Raw genomic sequence first — 11,972 nt, 5'->3', positions numbered from 1 at the left:
GCTGATTTTCAAAGGCCTCCCTGCCTGCTCCTTCGGCCCACGGTGGCCCAGGCTCCCTGGCTGTTCTCTAGTTTCTGGGCTTCCCGTGCCTGGAATGCTCTCCCTCCTCACCTCTGTCCTTGCTCCCCCATCCCTTGACCAGCCATGAATGTGCTCTCTCTTCAGACGACTTCTACTTACTCATCTAGTCATTGTTGCGTCCCCCACGTAGAACCGTAGGGTTGAAGGGAGTCGAGTTACAACATTAAGACACTTTTAGAAGGCAGTTGGGTGGCCCAGCAGCTAGAGGGAAGGAAACCGAGGACAAGAGAGGATCCTAAAGTGATGGGCCCAGAGCTGGGAGGGACCCTTAAACAGCTCCGTGCCCAGGCAAGAATCCTCTCCATAATGCAGGTGATCCGGTGTCCGCCGGCCCTTTCCTTGGCGACCTCTGGGAGGGAGCCACCCAACAACTGTCCAGCAAGCCCATCTGCTTTGCCACAGATCCAGTGGTTCGAGAGCTCTCCTTGGCAGCGAGCGTGAAATGCCTGTTGGCGAGGGTCCCCCATTGCTGCCGTTCTGGAAATGAATCCCTCGTCCCTGGTCCAGTCCTTCAAATGTTGGGTGTCAGCGCTCTGCCCCCCCCCCCAGCCTTCCCTTTGCCAGAGGAAATGGTTCCGATTCTTCCCCATCCTCCCCCAAAGGCCGCTTCCTGTCCTCTCCTCCCTCCGCCTGACCCTCTGAGTCCAGAACCCACCGTTGTCTTCTAGAGTTCTGCTAAAGCCATGGTGCGAGTGCGAGTGCGAGTGCGGAGCCTCTCTGGACAGCTCCCTCCGGTCTCTTCCCTGCCTCTGGCCAATGGCTGGTGCTCTTCCCCAGCGAGAGGCGTTTGTGGATCTCCAGCAGGAGGGCAGTTCCGGGTTTGGGCTCCCAGCCCCAGCCCTATGTTCGCCAACTGGAGACTTCGCTTTCTCCCAAACTGGACGGAGAAGAAGAATCATCGCTGTGGGTGGCGGGTGGCACAGTGGCCAGAGTGCAGAGGACGGGAGTCCATCCCGCTTCCTGTTGTGTTGCCCTGCACGGCACGTTTACGTCTGGCTGGCTAAGTTTCCTCATCTGTGAAATGGGGGTGGGAAGAGCGCCCTCTCCTAGGGTTGTTGCGGGATGGAGTGAGATCGCGGTGAACATCGTACAGGGCGTAGGACGGCTTCGAAGAATCCCAGCTCCCGTGGGGACACACTACAGATATGCCGCTGGGCATCCCTTCGTCTGTAAGATGGGCTAGTAGTCTTCGGTTTGGTACCCCTTTCTGTACTTGGCACAGAGGAGCCTTGGACTCTGCCTCACGCACATCCTGGCCGTGTCAGCCTGGCTAAGTCACTTCCCTTCTCCGGGATCCCAACGAGGTGGTGTGCAGAGACGCTGCATCGGGAAGATGCAGCCCCCGCCCAACGCCTGACAAAGTCTACTCTTCCGGAGCTCCAGATCCAGGCTCCGACCCCACTGGGGACCTCCATGGGTCCCAGGGCTGGAAGCTGCTCTTGTCTCTGTGTCCTCGGCATGGAGCGCTACCCAGGGCAGCCGAGTGGGGCAGGTCGCTGCCCAGGACCTCCCACCTTCCTTGGCTCACCTGGAGCTCCGTGGAGGACAAAGAGGGCTGTAGGGGAGAAGGGCCCCCTCGCCCCTCCCCAGTGCCCACCCGACAAGCCTTCGCAGCTCTGCTTGGCCTTGGGGCTGCTCTGGGGGTGCCCTGAAGCTCCTTGGCGACGGGAAGCCGCACGAGCGGATCTACCAGGGAAGGAGCCGAGCCAGAGGGAAAGGTGCTTTAAGGTGAGGCAATCTGGCGGGGACCGCGGGCTGCCTGAGCTTGTCGGCATCAAAGGGCAGCCCGGAGAGCCACCATCATTACCCATCATTACTAAAACCAGGCCTTCCCGCTCTCCCCCGGGACATGGAACCGGAACAAAATGAAGACGCAATGGGCCAATTAAGGCTTACCGGATCCCCTGCCAGCCCCAGCCGCCCCCTTTGCTGGTCAAGGCCGAGGCTTCCCCACAGGCCTGGGCAGGGGCACGCAGATGGGGGGGGGGCTCTCTGGCCACCCTGGGCCCGTGCCTGGAGCCCCGGAGGCCCGCCCACCTCTTCTGGGGAAACTGGTTCTGTGCTCGTTCCCACAGACACAGAGGGGCAGCCAGGCCCCCGGGCATCCCTACTCCAGCCAGCCATCTCCTCACGGCCCCCAGAAGGGCAGAAGCAGGATCGGGAAGGGGAGGGCACGACATGACGGCCCGGGAACCCTCCCATGAATCGCCCGAGTCTGACCCCGTCACGGTTCTTGAGTCACCAAAGACCCTTCAGTCCTGCACCGGCGTGGAAGGGGCCACTTGGACGGATGACCAGATCTCTTATTTAGCAGAAAAAGACTCTGAGGTTCAGAGTGTCCCTCCAGTTCACAGAACCGACTAGTGGCAAAAGGAGATCTCAGGCCCAGCTCTGGACTCTCAGCTCAGTTGTGTTTAAATTTAACAGAGATTTAGTAGCTCCAGTGATGGGGAAAAACAGAACCAGGAGGTGGCTAAGACCCAGCCCCAGCCTTCCCAAGGCTTCCCATTGCCTGGGGGAGGCTCTGAGTCACACACAGGGATAAGGACACAAAGCCTGGGAGAAGAGCAGGAGAGAGAGGCTGGTGAGAAGTCCCAGGCCAGGAGGAGGCAGTGGAGACAAGGCCCTGCTCCCACCACGTCGAGCCTCTCTCTGGCGCTCTTCCCTCCTTTTTCTGTCTCTCCTTGTCTGTCAGTCTGTCTCTGTCCCCAAGTGTGGTCTCCTAGGGGTCTGTCACTCTGTCTTCTCTCTGCGTCTCCGTCTCTGGCATTCTCTGGCCGTCTCTGGCCGTCTCTGGCCGTCTCTGGCCATCTGGCCATCTGGCCGTCTCTGGCGTTCTCTGGCATTCTCTGGCCATCTCTGGCATCCTCTGGCCATCTCTGACTGTCTCTGGCGTTCTCTGGCCATCTCTGGCCATCTCTGGCCATCTCTGGCATCCTCTGGCCATCTCTGGCCGTCTCTGGCCGTCTCTGGCGTTCTCTGGCCATCTCTGGCCATCTCTGGCCATCTCTGGCCATCTCTGGCATCCTCTGGCCATCTCTGGCCGTCTCTGGCGTTCTCTGGCCATCTCTGGCCATCTCTGGCCATCTCTGGCCATCTCTGGCATCCTCTGGCCATCTCTGGCTGTCTCTGGCGTTCTCTGGCCATCTCTGGCCATCTCCGGCCATCTCTGGCCATCTCTGGCATTCTCTGGCCATCTCTGGCCATCTCTGGCCGTCTCGGGCCGTCTCTGGTGTTCTCTGGCATTCTCTGGCCATCTCTGGCTGTCTCTGGCCATCTCTGGCCGTCTCTGGCCATCTCTGGCCAGAGAGAGAGCCCAGGTGGGCAGGAGCCTAGCTCACCCTCATCCTATCCGCAGACTGCCCTTTGGTGGCTTCATGCCTCTGCCTGCTTGGTGATCTCTTAGAACCTCCCGCCGTCTGCCAACCGCTCCAAGAGACGCACCTCCGGTTTTGGTTCCCAAGAGGCACCATCATTTCCTCCTCGAGAGAGCCTTTCTCCCCAGACACCATCTGTCACGGGCTGACCCCGGCCTGGCGCTTCTGCCTCCCTCCACAGCTCAGGGCGGCCTCCCTTGGGTCTGCCCCCAGAGCTCTTCCTGGCCAGGCCAAGAGCCTTCTTGGTCCTGAGAAGGACCCGGCTGTGGCTGTGCCTGGGCGACCGCTGCCAGCAGTGACCGGAGCTCCTAACGTGCCTGTGGCCTGTGCTGTTGGCCCTTCCTCTGGGTCCTCCTTGCCCAGATCCAGATTTCTATGACCTCCAGCTTCCTGCCCCAGCCTCGTTCCTCACCTCGGACATCGTAGCCTCCTTAACAGCTCATTGGAGCTCTCCGATTCCTGCGCTGAAGGAGGGGGGCTGCGGAGTGTCCTCCAGGCCACCCTGTGGGCTAGCTTTGGGCGTGGCCTCAGGCCGTGGAGCTCCTCCCCTTCCGGCTCCCAGACAGGAATGTCCATCCAGGCTTCTATTTTGGTACATCATCGAGCTTGGAGGAGCCGAAGAGAACCATCTAGAACAAGTAAACGGGCTCTTCAAGGGCTGCTTAATTAATGTCTTGCTTTTCCTCCTATTGCTACAAATACTCTGGATCCTGTTTGCCTGCAGTTAATTGCTCAGAACAAATGGACATCTTTCAAGATCTCTTCCAAGGAAATCACTTCAATGGCCAGCAGATAGGAAGCAAATTCCAAGTTAGGGAGAAGCAGGTCTTCCGGACTGCAGGCCTGGCACTGGAGCCCCCACTCTACTGGGCTACGGGAACAAATAGATGAAAATAATGGCAACGATGATGTGTCTGAGCGGGGCGGAGTGTGTGGAGAAGACCCCGCCTCATCCTGTCCAGCTCACAGCCTCTATGGTGTGATTCATGGCTCTTGGGCTTGTGGTCCACTAAGGCTGTCAGATCATATTTATCCTCATTGCTCAGGCTTCTCGTTCTGGTCCTTGGAAAAGTATTCTCTTGAACCCAGGTATAACGTGTGCCATTTCTCCTTATGAACTTTCATCTGATTAGAGTCATCTGGATGTTCTAGCCTTCTGTGGTCTTTCTGAATCCTTCCTCCATTATTCAGCCCAAAAGGTACAGGGCCTACCCAGCACATAGTAGGTGCTTGCCTGACTGTGCTACAGTAGTTTCCGGTGCTGATGTGGAATGAATGGCCTCTACAAATGCTTCCCCTATGAACAATATTAGTAATAAAGCTAACATGGCCCCTGTGGGATTAGAATCCGCTCCCCAGGACTCCAGTTCCCAGCATCCCACTCGGGTTCTCACCGTACATCCTTAAGTTTTAGAGACAGAGTTTGTGTGTGGCCCCACCTCGCTCTCCTTTCACACTAAGGGGGTGGGAAGGCTGCTCTCTACTCAGGCCTTTACTTTCATTCTTTTATTTCTTTTACTTCAAGTGATTATGAATCAATCTCATAAAATATAATACGTGGAGTTATTGGATATTAATTTACATTTTACACCCCTACTATGTGCCCAGCATTGTGCTAAGTGCTACCAACGCTGATCCTCATAACCACCCTGGGAGGTAGGTGCTGTTGTTATCCCCAATTTACAGATGAGGAAACTGGCTAATCAAGGTTAAAGGACTTGCCCAGGGTCTCACAGCTAGTATATGCCTGAGGTTAGATTTGAACTCAGTGCTTCACTGAACCTCCTCATCACATAGTACTGGAATTCCCACCCAGCCTGAGGCCGAGGTCCCTCTGCCATACTGCTGAAACGAGACTCGGCATGGCAGACACAAGGGGAACCACAAGCCCACCGCTGGGGGCCTCTCCAACTAGCTGGGGCTGCCCAGTGTGCTCTGATGGCCGGCTGCAAGACACAGGAGCCAAAGCTGTCAGCAAGGAGACATCGGAGCAGATCATCAATGGAGGAGAAAATGACCAAGATGGCGCCTCCAATGGAGGTCTCCATTCTTGGTCCCTTCCTCCAGGAGGCAGAACTCGGAGGAGGAGCCCCACCACAGACAATGGGCAATTGTAGTTCCTGGCAATTGGCTCCAAGTGGAAGTGAGTCCGGCGGAGACATTTGCTTTCCCCTAATTGCCTGTGGGCCCTCCAAACATCCGACTCCATGGGAGCCAGTGGCTGGCTTCTGTGGCAGGCCCTTCCCACTGGACTCACATTCAGGGGCCTGTCAATCACAGGGCTAACCGCCCTTTCAAGATTAAGCCTTATTAACCTCCTGACTGGATGTGACGGATGGCCGTCCCCCTCCCCCCAGGTCGCCAATCCTCTCCTGGTCGAGAGCCCTCCAACACTCTGGCAAGGAGGAAAGGATCAGTCAAGCATCTGTTCCTTGTGGCCAAGGCGAAGAAGGCGACGTGGTGAAAAAAATAGGGAGCCAAGGTTGGTGGGAGGTCTGGAACCGGAGCAGGGCACAGAGACAGAGAGCCCAGTGCCCCCGGCCAGCCACCTTGGGCAAGGCTAAGCCCAACAGCGCCTGGGCAGGGAGACGGGTTTCCCCTCCGCTCATCCTACCATGGCTGCCCAGACTCTGCAAGCAGGTCTGTATCGGGAGGGGGAATCTCCATTGGGGGAGGCTACTCTGAATGACGGGGACGCATTCTCCCAGGCAGTGAGATGGCGAGGGGAAAGGTCTTGGGGGCTCTTGTTCCAGTCCAGAAGGAAGTGTCCAAGTGGGCCCTCCCAGGAGGGGATGAAGAAGGCAGCAAAGAGTTTCAGGAGAGACGGAAACCAGAGATGCTCGGAGGCCGCCGATATTCGTGAGGAAGAACTCGGAATGGAGCCGATCCCAGAAAATAGAACCGGGAATGCCGAAGCCGGGAGGACCCTTAAACATGGAGCCCAATAGAGCACTGAGGTGGGCCTAAGGATGTAGCGCAGGTCCCCAAACTCCGGCCCCGCCACACTTCCGGAAGGGGCACCTCTTTCATTGGTGGTCAGTGAGAGGAGGAACACTGAATGTGGCAGCGCTGCAAAGGATTATGTGGCTGCACAAGGAAGACGACAGTGTGAGAGCAGCTATCTGGGGGAGGAGATCCACACTGTGTACTGCTGCCCAGTTAGGCTTAGGGTGAGGGTTAGGTTTTTATAGTCTGGCCCTCCAATGGTCTGAGGGACAGTCAACTGGCCCTGGGTAAAAAGTTTGGGGAGCCCTGTTGTAAGGCTTAGAAGTGCAGAACTAGGAGAGACTTTGGGAACATAGAATGTACTTAAAAACCTTACCTTTTGTCTTAGTATGAATTCTAAGAAGGAAGAGAAGGAGGGAGGGAGGGAGGGAGGGAGGGAGGGAGGAAGGGAGGGAGGGAGGAAGGAAGGAAGGAAGGAAGGAAGGAAGGAAGGAAGGAAGGAAGGAAGGAAGGAAGGAAGGAAGGAAGGAAGGAAGGGAGGAAGGGAGGAAGGGAGGAAGGGAGGAAGGGAGGAAGGGAGGAAGGGAGGAAGGGAGGAAGGGAGGAAGGAAGGAAGGAAGGAAGGAAGGAAGGAAGGAAGGAAGGAAGGAAGGAAGGAAGGAAGGAAGGAAGGAAGGAAGGAAGGAAGGAGGGAAGGAGGGAGGGAGGAAGGAAGGAAGGAAGGAAGGAAGGAAGGAAGGAAGGAAGGAAGGAAGGAAGGAAGGAAGGAAGGAAGGAAGGAGGGAGGGAGGGAGGGAGGGAGGGAAGAAGGGAGAGAGGGGGAAAGGAAGGAAGGAGGGAGGGAGAGAGGGGGGAAGGAAGGAAGGAGGGAAGGAGGGAAGGATGGATGGATGGATGGATGGAGGGGAAGAGAGGGGGGGATCTCAAGGAGATAGAGTACCCAGACTACTGCAAATCTGGCAGAACTTTTCTCCACATGTTTGCCTTCCTATGGGCAGGAAGGCAGGCCCGGGGCACTGAAGTTGGTGGAGCAGAAAGGGGAAGAGGAAGAGGAAGAGGAGGAAGAAACCTCCAAACCCCTAACATTCTTCTCAGGACACAAAGCACATGTTGTTGAAATGAGAACCACAGGGTCCTGAAGAAGAACTTCTAAGACAGACCCAGAGCAGCAGACCCCCAACACTGAACCACAATTTCTCTTACTACTTTAGGAAAAGAGCCACCTTAGGGAAGTTAAGATCTTTGGAATGATTCCCTGCCAGGCTAGAAAAGTGCTGGACTGCCTGAGCTCTAGGACCGGGGCTTTGGGAGCTGCCAGCCCTGGAAGCTCTGTTTTGAACAAGTGGCCCTTTGCAGGTGATCTTGCTCAAATATTCTGGGAATAACATCTTTGTTGCAAGGTCTCCTGCAAGCCTCTTTCCCCCAATATTGGAAGGCTGTCTTTGCCTTGGAAGCTCCCCAGAGCTTTGGATTTCGATACCCCCAACTAGGTGGAAAAGAATGAAACCTCAAGTTGATATTTGGAACACAAACTTAACATCCTGCCTTTTTCCTCATTAGATTTCAGTTTCTTCTTTTGAGCCCTGAGTCTGAGCCCACTGAGGATTTTATGTATCCCTCCTAGCTGTGCCATCTGCAGTTTGATTAAACCTGACAACCTGGGCCTTTCTCCAAGCTCTTGAGGATGGGTCCTAAGCCACTTCTCATGGGCAGTTAGTTATCTGTCACAACACACACTTGGAGGAAGGGAAATTCCTCTTCCCAGTTCAAGCAGTGGTTGGATGCAGGGGCTTCCCAGGTCCTTCACAGCTCTAAATCCACGAGGCTAGGATTCTCTGACTGAACTACGGGTTCTTTAAGACAAGAAATCCTTGGTCTGTTGGCTCAGTTTCTCCAAATGTTCATCTTTTCTATTCAAGTCAACAAATATGCAGGAAGGGACTACTGTGTGCTCTGCCCTGAATGTCTTCTGGGGCTTCTTCCCTTAGTTGACCAATAAGTGGTTCTGAGAAGAGGCCAATCTTCTCTGGGTGGCACTAAGGAAACCTAGAATTAAATCTCAGGATCACAGAAGGATGGAACCCAGGAACAGGGAGGGACACAAGTGGCCATTCGGGCCAGGCTGCCAGTGTGCTAGAATGTCTACCACCATGAAGTGTCTTTACTCCAGTCCAACCAGAGAGGGGACCTGATCCCTGGAGCCATGGGGTGGTCAGTGCAGGCCAATGGCCAGAGAGAGGGGTGAAAACCTGAGGCACCTGAGCAAAGTGGAAAATTCACTTGACCTGCCTCATCCCCAAACCATGGCTTCCTTATTCATCTGTTTCCTCATCAACAAAATCAGGCTAGTGGCCACCTCCAAAGTCCCACCAACAAGCATAGACTGAAAGAGAAAGCACTGAAAGGCAAAAGACGGTCCCTTGGAGCTCAGTGGGGGCAGCAGTGTATAAGCAGCTACCTACAAACATGCTGTGTAGAGGATGAACTGAGGGTAATCAACATGGCAGAGGGCTGTTATCAGTTCCTCTGCAGTGCTCGAAATCCTCAAATTGGAAGATTACCGAGAAAACTGGTCTGTTTCTTTGTGCTCAACAGCTGATGAACATTGCAAGGAGAAAAAATGCTCGTCATGGTCGAGACAACATAAAGACTGGAGCACTGGAGACTGGAAAAGGTCAGTGACCCTGGGAGCCTCTCCTTTTCCTTGATAGCTCTACCTAAACCATTGTCAGAATTGCTTTGGAGCCTGGGAGATCTGAGCATCGTTGTCCACCTCTAAAACATCTGCTCCATTTTTGATTACTTCCTAGTTCTGATGGCCTTGTCCTCCTTAAGGCAATGAGAAACTCTCATCAGTGAATGGAGCTATGGAGAAATACAATTATTCTGAGGTTGTAGATATTCCCAGGGTGAGATGGAATACTGGAAGCCAGCCTGGCCTGTGCCCCATGTCATGAGACATTCAGAAATGTTTGCCCAAAGATGGCCAGAAGCCTGCTTCAGAGCCTTGGAGATGCCCCTGATTTCAATGCTCTGTCCAAATTCTAGGGGTCTCCATTGAAGCTGGGCTTGTTTAATCTACAGCAGGAGAAAAATGTGGTTCCTGGCACATAGTTTAAAGAATAGATACCAGAATCTTCTGAGTAATCCCTCAGGGCCAAAGCAGGGAATGTGAGGGACAGGACCAAAAGAGGATGGGGGGGGGGGTAGGGTGATTTTAAAAGTTGGAAGGTTTGCTGTGCAAGTCAAAGGGAAGTGGATCAATGAGTTATTTCCGTTTTTGTCCCAAGGAATTAGCATATCACAATAGTCTTTTAAAAAATAAGTAACCCTCACCTTCTGCCTTAGGGTCAATACTGTGTATTGGCCCCAAGGCAGAAGAGTGGTGAGGGCTAGGCAATGGAGGTTAAGTGACTTTTCCAGGGTTACCCAGCTAGGAGGTGTCTGCGGTTAGATTTGAACCCAGGACCTCCCATCTCTGGGCCTGACTCTCCATTCATTGAGTCACCTAGCTACCCCCGACACACATGATATTAATCCAGGAAGGGATGAACCCAGCCCCTTCAAGTAACAAATGAGTAAACTGAGACCCAGAGAAGGGAATTCATTTGTTCAGAATGGCACAGCAAATTAGTGATTGAACTTGGTCTTTGCCCTTCCTCCCTATGGTCCTGTTCTCCCTTCACTCACACACAAGGAATTCTCAAAATAACCCTGGAAAGGCCTTCAGGCAGCCCTTCAGATTCCCATTGGTTGTGCTCGTGCAACGAGTGACCAATTGCCTGGGGGTGGGTCCCTCTGTTGGACGCATAGCTCTGACTGCAGCTGCCTCAGTCCTAGATCTGACCAAACAGGGATGGGGGGAGCTTGGAGGGTGCCGGAGAACAGGAGGGCCATGCCTGGCCCAGGCACCATTCAGCCAAAGGGCTGCCTCCACAGCCAACAGAGCCTATGGGGGGGGGAGAGCGGGCACAGTGCCAGAGGTCCTGGGCTCTGACCCGCTCTGCCAGGGGCTGGCTGTGTGACTGCAGGGAAGCCCCTTCTGCAGTGGACGGTTCCTAAGGAACTTCTTGGTCCTGACCATCCTTGCTCCAAGGTCCCCTCCCGCTGCGCCTCTGTTCTAGGTCCCTGCAGCTCCAGCAGGCTCTGTTCTAGGACCCCACCGCTCTGGCAGGCTCTGTTCTAGGTCCCTGCTACTTGGGCAGGCTCTGTTCTAGATCCCCTGCTCTGGCAGGCTCTGTTCTAGGTCCCCTGCTCCATCAGGCTCTGTTCTAGGACCCCTGCTCTGGCAGGCTCTGTTCTAGGTCCCTGCTACTTGGGCAGGCTCTGTTCTAGATCCCCCACTCTGGCAGGCTCTGTTCTAGATCCCCTGCTCTGGCAGGCTCTGTTCTAGATCCCCTGCTCTGGCAGGCTCTGTTCTAGATCCCCTGCTCTGGCAGGCTCTGTTCTAGGTCCCTGCTACTTGGACAGGCTCTGTTCTAGATCCCCTGCTCTGGCAGGCTCTGTTCTAGGTTCCTGCCGCTCCAGCAGGCTCTGTGTGCTCCCAGCAGTTCTGCGGTCCTGCTGTCCTGTCTTGGCGGGGCCCATCTCCCAGCGCCAGCCTCTCGGCAGGTCCGGCTCCCATGGAGGTGCTCTCCTGTGTTCCGGGGAACAGCAGACGCATCCCCGTGAAGGCTGGAGCCCCGGCAGCTTTCTGCGGCGAATCACTCCGCCCGGCTCTGCTCTCCAGAAGGCGAAGCAGCCGGAGCTTTCAGCGGGCGGGCGGGCGGCGTGGGCAGAGCAGCTATGAAGGAACAATTTTCTCTTGTTCCCGACACGGTGGGAGGTTGGCTGGGGGAGGGGACGGCGATCCCCCTCCCCTCCCGTCAGGTCGGGGCCTCCCCCTCTGGGCTCCGCATTCCTGGCTGGGGCCCCCTCTAACCCCGGCCCTTTGTGGCCGGCCGGCTTCATGTGGCTCCCATTCCGGCTTGTAACATGACTCAGGCCCGCGTCTAGCATACCTGTTGGCAGAAAGGCTCTTCAGAGGGGGCCGGGGGGAGGCGGCCCTGCACATTCCCCCGGACAACCCTTCACCTCTTAATCAGCGCCGACCGGAGCAGGGCTCGCCAATGGCACGTTAATTGCCAGGTCACCCGGATAAAAGGTTCCGGCTGGCCCCGTCCGGGCTCTCTGGGGGGAAATGAGCTGCGATTTACCTGCATGAAAGGAGAGGAAGCGCCCCCAGATTATCCTAATTGGGCCAGACCTTTCCCATCAGGGAGAGGCCAGCCTGACCCAGGGGAAACCCAATCCCTCCCAATTGCTGCCCCAGCCGCTGGGGCCGAGGATGAAGCAGGGGCCGGCTGGCACCTGGACTCTGGAGGGGCTTCATCAATGGGAACCGGAGCCGAGGCCAGGCCGGGAGGCCCCACGGCTCTCGGGGCTCTCGGGGCTTCGGGCCTGCGTTTTCTCAGCCGAGGTGAAGGGGTTGTCCTTCCTGGGGGTGAGACGGGCTCGAGCAGGAGAAATCCTTCTCTTCCTGTCTCTGAGGCCCCGAGAGGCCGTGTTGGGGGGAGGAAGCCCAGGACG

The sequence above is a fragment of the Monodelphis domestica genome, chromosome 1, assembly GCF_027887165.1.
Source record: "Monodelphis domestica isolate mMonDom1 chromosome 1, mMonDom1.pri, whole genome shotgun sequence".
NCBI lineage: Eukaryota > Metazoa > Chordata > Mammalia > Didelphimorphia > Didelphidae > Monodelphis > Monodelphis domestica.
The sequence above is the reverse complement of the archived record's forward strand: the minus strand, read 5'-3'. Positions refer to the sequence as shown.